This window comes from Schistocerca gregaria, chromosome 6 (genome assembly GCF_023897955.1).
Source record: "Schistocerca gregaria isolate iqSchGreg1 chromosome 6, iqSchGreg1.2, whole genome shotgun sequence".
Lineage (NCBI taxonomy): Eukaryota > Metazoa > Arthropoda > Insecta > Orthoptera > Acrididae > Schistocerca > Schistocerca gregaria.
Genome location: NC_064925.1, coordinates 473,608,771 through 473,617,795, shown reverse-complemented (window position 1 = coordinate 473,617,795; position 9,025 = coordinate 473,608,771). Strand labels below are relative to the sequence as shown.

Genomic DNA, 9,025 nt, shown 5'->3' with positions numbered 1-9,025 from the left:
GGAGATCTTTGTGTGATGCACTGGTGACAGTGGTCCCTCTAGACATGTAATCCTCCAAAATCACTCCTTTTTCGTCCCAAAAGAGACCCTAACCTTTCCTGCTGATGGTTCTGTTCTGTTGGTTTTGGTGATGAGGAATGACGCGATTCCTTGCTCGCTCTCTTCGTTTCCGATTGGTGGAAGTAAACCCAGGTTTCGTCCCCAGTAGCGATTCTTCCAAGGAAGCCATCACCTTCTCGTTCAAATCGCCGAGAAAGTTGTTCACAAGCATCAACACGTCGTTCTCTCATTTCAGGAGTCAGCTGCCGTGGCACCTATCTTTCAGACACTTTGTGAAACTGGAGCACATCATGCACAGTATGGTGTGCTGACCCAAGACTAATCTGTAAACATAGTGCAATGTCATTCAGTGTTACTCGGCGGTTTTCCTTCACTATGGCTTCAGCTGCTGCATTGTTCTGCGGAGTCACAACTCGTTGTACCTGACTGCACGAGGAGCATCTTCCACTGAAGTCACACCATTTTCGAACTTCTTACTCCATTCTTACACATGCTGCAGTGACAAACATGCATCACCTTACTGAACCTTCATTTATCGATGAATTTCAATAGGTTTCACATATTCACTACGCAAAAACCGAATAACAGAATGCTGTCCTTCCCTGGTGCAAGTCGCAAGTGGGGTGGCCATTTTTATACTGATACTGAGAAGGTATGTGTGCATCTGCACTAAGCTGCCGCCTACAGGCCATTCTGCAAACTGTTTATAGCACGCTTATCAACTGACAGGAGAGCGGCGTGAAATTTCGATTTGTTATTACAAATTTAAGATTTTCATTTGACTCACCCTCGTACCTCTAGTCAACACCTCGACCCCAAACCCTGACATTTGCAGCATTGTTGCCTTACACTTGTGAGAACTCTTCGCAGTTTTTTTCAGCGTTTTTTCCTGAATTACTACACAATACTTCACTCTACCCATGAACAGTGACATTTTTTCCTCCACTACCAGCCATGTGGATTTCTATGTGTACCAGGACAGTAGACATGTACCTGAACACAAACACGAAAATAATTCATCAGTTTTCCGAGGTGACAACTGACTACCCCTCGCGTTCAACCCATTTAAATGAGAATTAGTGCTGTGTGCAATTCTTGGAAGAAAAAGTCAGTGTATTACGTTTCTCCTGGATGAAATTTTGAGAAGCCGTATAGTAATCAGAGAACTAACACTCTAAAATTAATGGCGTCTGGTTTATCTGTACATGATTTAGGATGGAACCACGAGAAGTGATTCCTGTGTTTACAATGGATTTCGAAGCAAAAAAGAATTCTTAGCGTGCAGAAGAAGCAGCGGTACCGGAATGATGAGTGGCCCCGTCAGCACGCAAGTCGTTACGTAACCCGGTGCGCAGTGCACCGAGGTGGCGACATTTGCATATGGAGGTCACGTTCATTTGTCGGAGAGGGCCGCTCTTCTCGTATTCTCATTTAGCAATTGGAATCGAGGGTCCTCCTAGCGAGCTCCCGGAATGGGTTTTCCGGAGTCGATAACAACATTTGCATTGCCGCATCTCTCCCGTCCCACCAGGAATACTTCACGGTCTCAGATAACGAACCGCCACAGAACACCTAGCACGAACTGCGTACTCGATACGAAAATTACCTGTCCACTTTGTTAGTACTACACTAGTCAACCTCTGATGCTTTAAAGAATATAACTCCTATGTGTAAATCAGTTTCAAACGTTTGATTACATTGTAAATGAGTTAATCTGTTAAATATTTGGCGTTAAGCCTGTAAGCGAGAAAAAAATTGATGAACAGTTTGAAATTAATGTTCAAGTTTGTTGGAGGTCGCTAACTGCTATCATTATAAATAACTGGGTGAGTTTAGTCAGGGTACGCCGTGCTCCATTTGATGCAAAATAAAATTTTTCCACATATCAATGTTGATGACATCACATCTCCTGAACGGTGTGTCGCACAATGACATAATTTAGCAGGAATATTCTGTGAGAGGAGTGGACACTATCTGCTAATTATGTCAGCAATAGAGTAGGTACTAAAGTAGTAATAAATTGAAACGAAAAACCTGATGATGCACATTTACTTCGTGAATAGCGATAAAATGGTAAGAGCGAAATGTTTTTCCTTTCATATTTTTGTGGCGGTCGTCAGCGTGAAAAAGTTTCGTAATAGTTTGAGATTACGTGTGAAATCTGTTGGACATCGCTATGTGCTCTCATTCTCAAATACTGGGTGAACGAAATCCGGCAAATTGCGGGAGGTCAGTTACACTGCCTCAAGACAAACACACAGTTTCTAACTGTAACACTGTGTTACTGGGTTATACTTCTAAAATATACACATCAAAGAAAGGTTTCCACAAACTCGGTTCCGAGAGTTCCGGAACTTGTACAGAAAATTGGAAGAGAGATCAACATAAACATGATTTCCGCCCTTTTTATGGCTCATGAAAACCACACATTGCATGTTGCGCCACCATGCAGCGAGACCTTCAGAGATGGTGGTCTAAATTACTGTACACACCGGTACCTCTAATACCCAGTACCATGTCCTCTTGTATTGATGCATGTCTTTATTCGTCGGGGCATACTATCCACAAGTTCGTCAAGGCACTGTTGGTCCAGATTGTGCCATCCCACAACGGCGATTCGGCGTAGATCCCTCAGAGAGGTTGGTGGATCAATCTATCCCAGGCATTTTCGAGAGGTTCATATCTGGAGAACATGCTGGCCACTCTAGGGGATCTATGTCGTTATCCTGAAGGAAGTCATGCACAAGATGTGGACGATAGAGGCGCCAGTTGTCGTTCATGAAGACGAGTGCCTTGCAAATATGCTGCCTATATGGTTGCACTATCGGTCGGAGGTTGGCACTCACGTATTGCACAGCAGTTACCAACACTGGCGTACGTCGGCTCCACGTAATGCCACCCAAAACACCAGGGGAGTTCCACGTTGTTGAACTCGCTGGACTGCGTATGTAAGACGTTCATCCTGACCGGGTTGCCTCGAAACATGGTCTCCGACAGTTTCTGGTTGAAGACATATGCGACAGTCACCGGTGAAAAGAACGTCCTGACAATCCTGAGCGGTCCATTCGGCATGTTGATGGGTACATCAGTACCCCACTGTGTCGTGGTGGCGAAGATGGACCTCGCCATGGATGCCGGTAGTGAAGTTGTGCATCAAGCAGCCTATTGCGCACACTTTGAGTCGTAACACGACATCCTGCGGCTGCACGAAAAGTATTATTCAACATGGTGGAGTTACTGCCAGTGTTCCTCCGAGCCATAATTCGTAGTTAACGCTTATCCACTGCAGTAGTAGCCCTTGGGCGACTTGATTGAGGCATGTCATCGACAGTTCCTGTCTCTCACGTCCTAAATACACCGTTTTGATTCTAGAAGCCTGGACACTTCCCTTGTTGAGGGCCCTTCCTGGCACAAAGTAGCAATGCGTACGCAATCGAACTGCGGTATTGGCCGTCTAGGCTTGGTTGAACTACAGACAACACGAGTCATGTATCTCCTTCCTGGTAGAAAGATTAGAACTGTTCGGCTGTCGGACGCCCTCCGTCTAATAGGCACTGCTCATGCATGTTTGTTTACATCTTTGGGCGGGTTTAGTGACATCTCTGAACAGTCAAAGGGACTCTGTGATACAATGTCCACAGTCAACGTCTATCTTCAGGAGTTTGTGAACCTCTTGACGAGTAGATTATGACAACATTTTAAGTTCTTAAACTCAGTCAGTAATTATGCGAAATATTAAAAAAGGAACTTTAGTTGGAACTACAAACCGTTAGACGTGTAGCCTACAATTGTGACCAGATTCCGTGTTCTCGGTCGCACTACTGCTGCTAAATAATATACACTAATGGAAATAAATCGGAACATTAAAACTAAATAATGTACAGTAACGACATTTCGGGTATACGTTTCTCCAGGAAAAAAATGTTGCAAGGCAACAGGTTAATGTATGAGTGAGATAAGGTATTGCAAATGTTAAATGCTGGTAGATTAAGAACCGGTGTTAGCATTAGAATGTTGAAAGCAGTCATGTTTTACAGGTGTCAGATGTCAGTTTATGGGATAGAGTTCTATGAATGTTGCACTTGGTCCGTCAATACAGGGACGTCTGATGCCGATTGTGGATGATGACACTGGAGTTGTCGTCCGATGATGTCCCATATGTGCTATACTGGAGACAGATATGGTGATCGAGCAAGCTACGGTAATGTAGTCACTCGGTAGGACATGTTGGGTTACAACAGCGGTATGAGGGCGAGCGTTATCCTGTTGGAAACACCCCCTAGAATGCTATCCATGAATGGCAGGAAATCACCACACTAACGTACAGACTTGCAGTTGGGGTGCGCGGAATAACCACCAGAGTGCTCCTGCTGTCACACGAAATCACACCCCAGACCACAACTCCAAGTGATAGTTCAGTGTGGTTAGTACGCAGACAAGTTGATAGCAGGACCTAAACTAACCAACACACTGCCATCACTGGCACCGAGGCAGAACCAGCCTTCATCAGAAAATGCCACACACCTCCTTCGTGTTGTCCAATGAGCTGTCGCCTCACCACTGGACTCACAAATAGTGGTGATTTGTAGTCAGTGACATGCACGCTCCACGGCTCTTTCTCGCAGTTACCCTTGATGTAACCGATTTGTAACCGTTCGTTATGTCACTGGTGCCAACTTCTGCTGAAATTACTGCTGCAGATGCAGTACGATGCGAAAGAGTCATACAGCGAACACGGTGGTCTTCTCTTTCGGTATTGCCAATTGGTCCTCTGATGTCAGGACTTCTTGTGACCGTATATTCTCATGACTGCCACCTGTGTAAAGTGACTACATTCCTGCCGAGTCTTTCTGCAGGATCGCAGAAGGAACATCCAGCTCTTTGTAGCTATGTTACATGACCTCGTTCAAACTCAATGAGCTGTTGATAACGGCGTCTTTGTCGCTTTAAAGGCATTCTTGACTACTCACTACATCCAGTTTCAAAGGTAACTAACGCTCATGACCGTTACAGCGTGTATTTAAAGCAAACCTGATTTGCAATCTGAACAGACGTCTTCTTTCTGATGTGGAATTAAGCCTACTAACTTTCGTTTATATCGCACAACTTCAGGGTCTTCTGATTTTTTTCCGTAAGTGCATAACAGATGAAAAGTACTTGCTCTTGTGAATAAAGTAATTTATTTTAAGAACTAAAGCAAAGTACTGAAAATGTGCATTCCTGCAAGACATTATAAGGTCAGGTAAATAACAGGAGAAGACACTGAACACTATACAATCCGCAACCGCGCGACCGCTACGGTCAGAGGTTCGAATCTTGCCTCGGGCTTGGTTGTGTGTGATGTCCTTAGGTTTGTTAGGTTTAAATAGTTCTAAGTTCTAGGGGACTGATGACCTCAGAAGTTAGGTCCCATAGTGCTCAGAGCCATTTGAACCATTGAACACGAACGTCAACTAACATTTGAAGGTCGGATGTCCGGCAAAGTGACGAAAGCCGCAGGGAGTAAACGTATTGCCCGAACGTCAGGGAATAGTTACGGATGAATCATGCCAATCCTGACCGAGACATGGTTTACTTACTGATTAGTCACTGCCCATATCCAGCGCATCTACAGCGCTTCTCACTTTCTGCGAACGGCAACCGCCAGTGCAGTAATCATGAAGGCCCTGATCACATCATGCTGGAGGCTAACACATATAACGACAGAAAAATACAGTCAGGGACTCATAAAAAACGAACAGACCCAATCTCCTATACAGAACATATTATCTATAAACAAATGAGACCTCACAGGCATTGTAGCAGACATCATAAAGACGGCTGGGTTACTTCAGATGAGGACCCCAGTAGTACAGACTCCTCCGACACCACCACAGATAACATAACGCACGAAGAAGAAAATGTAAACTCACGAACGTATCAAATGGCTTGTCAAAAAGGCCGTCAGGCGACGACACAACACTGCAAGACAGCGACGTCGGGTGGGTTGCCAGCTAGACCCCTGAAACTACACGACACTACTGCTCCGCCATTACAAGCGCGACCTGCAGAGGGCCTTCACGAGCACAAAGTGCGTGTAGATGAGCAAGAGAGCAGCCACAAACCTTTTGCTCCATCCGCCAAGTAGTACAGTAAATCAGGAGGAAGTGTACCTCAAGCCTTCGGGTATTTAGGACCGCGCCCGCGCTGATCAAGGCGGCTACAATGCAGCCAGCTAAGAGAAGAAGTCTGCGACGGATCCAGCGCCACCTCGACCGCACGCCGCCTTCGCCGACAATGGACCTCGGCGGGCCTGTAGATTTTCTGTCAGACTCGTCTGACAAGACTGTAGAAACTGTGAACTTGTACAGAACGTAACTTAGGTGTTAGTCTGTTCCAATGTGCTCCACTCAAGGAGAGCGATGACTTGAACATTTGGTACTCACACTAGTGGAGAACAAACACTGACTGTAGAAGCCTTCTCTGCATTGTTTGCTCAACCAAGACTCGTGTTGCAAGTAGTTCTATTTATTTGTGAATTTATTTTCCTGAATGAGATTTTCACTCTGCAGCGGAGTGTGCGCTGATATGAAACTTCCTGGCAGATTAAAACTGTGTGCCCGACCGAGACTCGAACTCGGGACCTTTGCCTTTCGCGGGCAAGTGCTCTACCAACTGAGCTACCGAACCACGACTCACGTCCGGTACTCACAGCTTTACTTCTGCCAGTATCCGTCTCCTACCTTCCAAACTTTACAGAAGCTCTTCTGCGAACCTTGCAGAACTAGCACTCCTGAAAGAAAGGATATTGCGGAGACATGGCTTAGCCACAGCCTGGGGGATGTTTCCAGAATGAGATTTTCACTCTGCAGCGGAGTGTGCGCTGATATGAAACTTCCTGGCAGATTAAAACTGTGTGCCCGACCGAGACTGGAACTCGGTCCCGAGTTCGAGTCTCGGTCGGGCACACAGTTTTAATCTGCCAGGAAGTTTCAATTTATTTTCCTGTTAGGAACTAGTTACAAAGGTTGTTACTTTTTGTGAAGTTCAACGAAGAGACCATTTGTGTTGAACACGTGTTGTTCTTATATGTAGAGGATGAACTCCATGCTCAAGTGTTTTTCGCAGAAAAGTTCCAGCAAGCCTCGGCAGGAAGGGCATCGGCTCTAAAAACTTTGCCAAAACAAGAGGAATTATGGATGCTTCTCAAGACAAATGTTACGGAGTAATAGCCTCCCATTCGGATCTCCGAGGGAGGCGTTTTTCGAAGGATCCAAAGGTGTTTAAGATCAGATTGGGAACTCTAAACGTAAGAACGATGACGGGAAAGGGAAGAGAGATAGTAGACATGATGCAGAGGAGGAAGATAAAGGCTTTGTGTGTGCAAGAGACAAGGTGGAGGGGCAATAAGGCAAAGATCTTAGCTGAAGGCTATAAGCTACTTTATAGCAGTGCAAGCCTGGAATCAAGAAATGGAGTTGGAGTTATTCTGCACATAGAGCTTCAAGAAGAGGTATGTGAAGTCAGCAGAGTAAATGATAGGATCACATGATGATGTTTGGCGGAGAAATGGTAACAGTACTGACAGCCTATGCGCACCAAGCGGGATGTTCAGAGGACGACAAGGAAAAAGTTTGGAGATATTTGGATGGAGTAATGGTCAGAATACCAGAGAATGAATTATGGATGTGCTGGTGAAAGATGTAAAGCAGGAAGCACCGTGGAATATGATGTTTGCGGGTGATGTGGTTCTTTGTGAGCAGAGCATCGACGAACTTGAGGAAAAGCTGGAGGATTGGAGAAAGGCACTAGAAAAAAGAGGGATATAAATTAGTTGGACAAAGTCAAAATATTTAGCACTGAAGGATGTGCAGATGAGGTCTTGCAAGATCCAGGATGATGAGCTGAAATCGGTCTGCAAATTTAAATACCTGGGGTCGTACATACAGAGCGATGGAGGACTGGAAAGCGTGATACAATACCAAATAACTTGCGGTTGGAACAACTGGAGGAAAATGAGTGGAGTGTTGTGTGACAAGAAGGTGAGGATTGTGTTGAAAGGGAGAGTTTACGTCGGTGGTAAGGCCTGCTATTATATACGGGGCAGAGACATAGCCATTCAGAGTAGCCCAGGAAAGGAAGATGAAAGTGGTGGAAATGAGTATGCAGAGGTGGATGTGTGGGGTAACAAGGAAGGACAGAATTAGAAATGAATTTATTAGAGGAGCTATGAAAGTGGGGCCCATGGGGAAAAAGGTACAAGAGAGCAGACTAAGGTGGTATGGACACTTACAGAGAAAAGGGGAAGAGTATATCGGAAACAGAGTTGAAGATATAAAGATTGAAAGAGCGAGTAGGAGAGGAAAACCGAAGATGAGATGGAAGGATAAGATATCTGGGGACCTAAGGGAGAAAGGATGGAAGAAGGAAGAGAGTATATATATATACTACTGGCCATTAAAATTGCTACACCACGAAGATGACGTGGTACAGACGCCAGACGCGAAATTTAACCGACAGGAAGAAGATGCTGTGATACGCAAATGATTAACTTATCTGGGCATTCACACAAGATTGGCGCTGGTGGTGACACCTACAACATGCTGACTTGAGGAAAGTTTCCAACCGATTTCTCATACACAAATAGTAGTTAGCTGGCGTTGCCTGGTGATACGTTGTTATGATGCCTCATATAAGGAGGAGAAATGCGTACCATCACGTTTCCGACTTTGATAAAGGTCGGATTGTAGCCTATCGCGATTGGGGTTTATCGTATAACGACATTGCTGCTCGCGTTGGTCGAGATCCTATGACTGTTAGCAGAATATTGAATCGGTGGGTTCAGGAGGGTAATACGGAACGCCGTGCTGGATCCCAACGGCCTCGTATCACTAACAGCCGAGATAATAGGCGTCATATCCGCATGGCTGTAACGGATCGTGCAGCCACGTCTCGACCCTGAGTCAACAGATGGGGACGTGAATCC

General features: G+C 45.3%; 1 non-coding gene across 1 annotated transcript; it reads right to left on the bottom strand.

Annotated features, from left to right (window-relative positions):
* Nucleotides 1–6,654: 6,654 nt before the first annotated feature.
* Nucleotides 6,655–6,729, bottom strand: Trnas-cga (transfer RNA serine (anticodon CGA)). Its single transcript has one exon. It is a non-coding gene; the product is annotated as a tRNA-Ser (tRNA).
* Nucleotides 6,730–9,025: the final 2,296 nt, after the last annotated feature.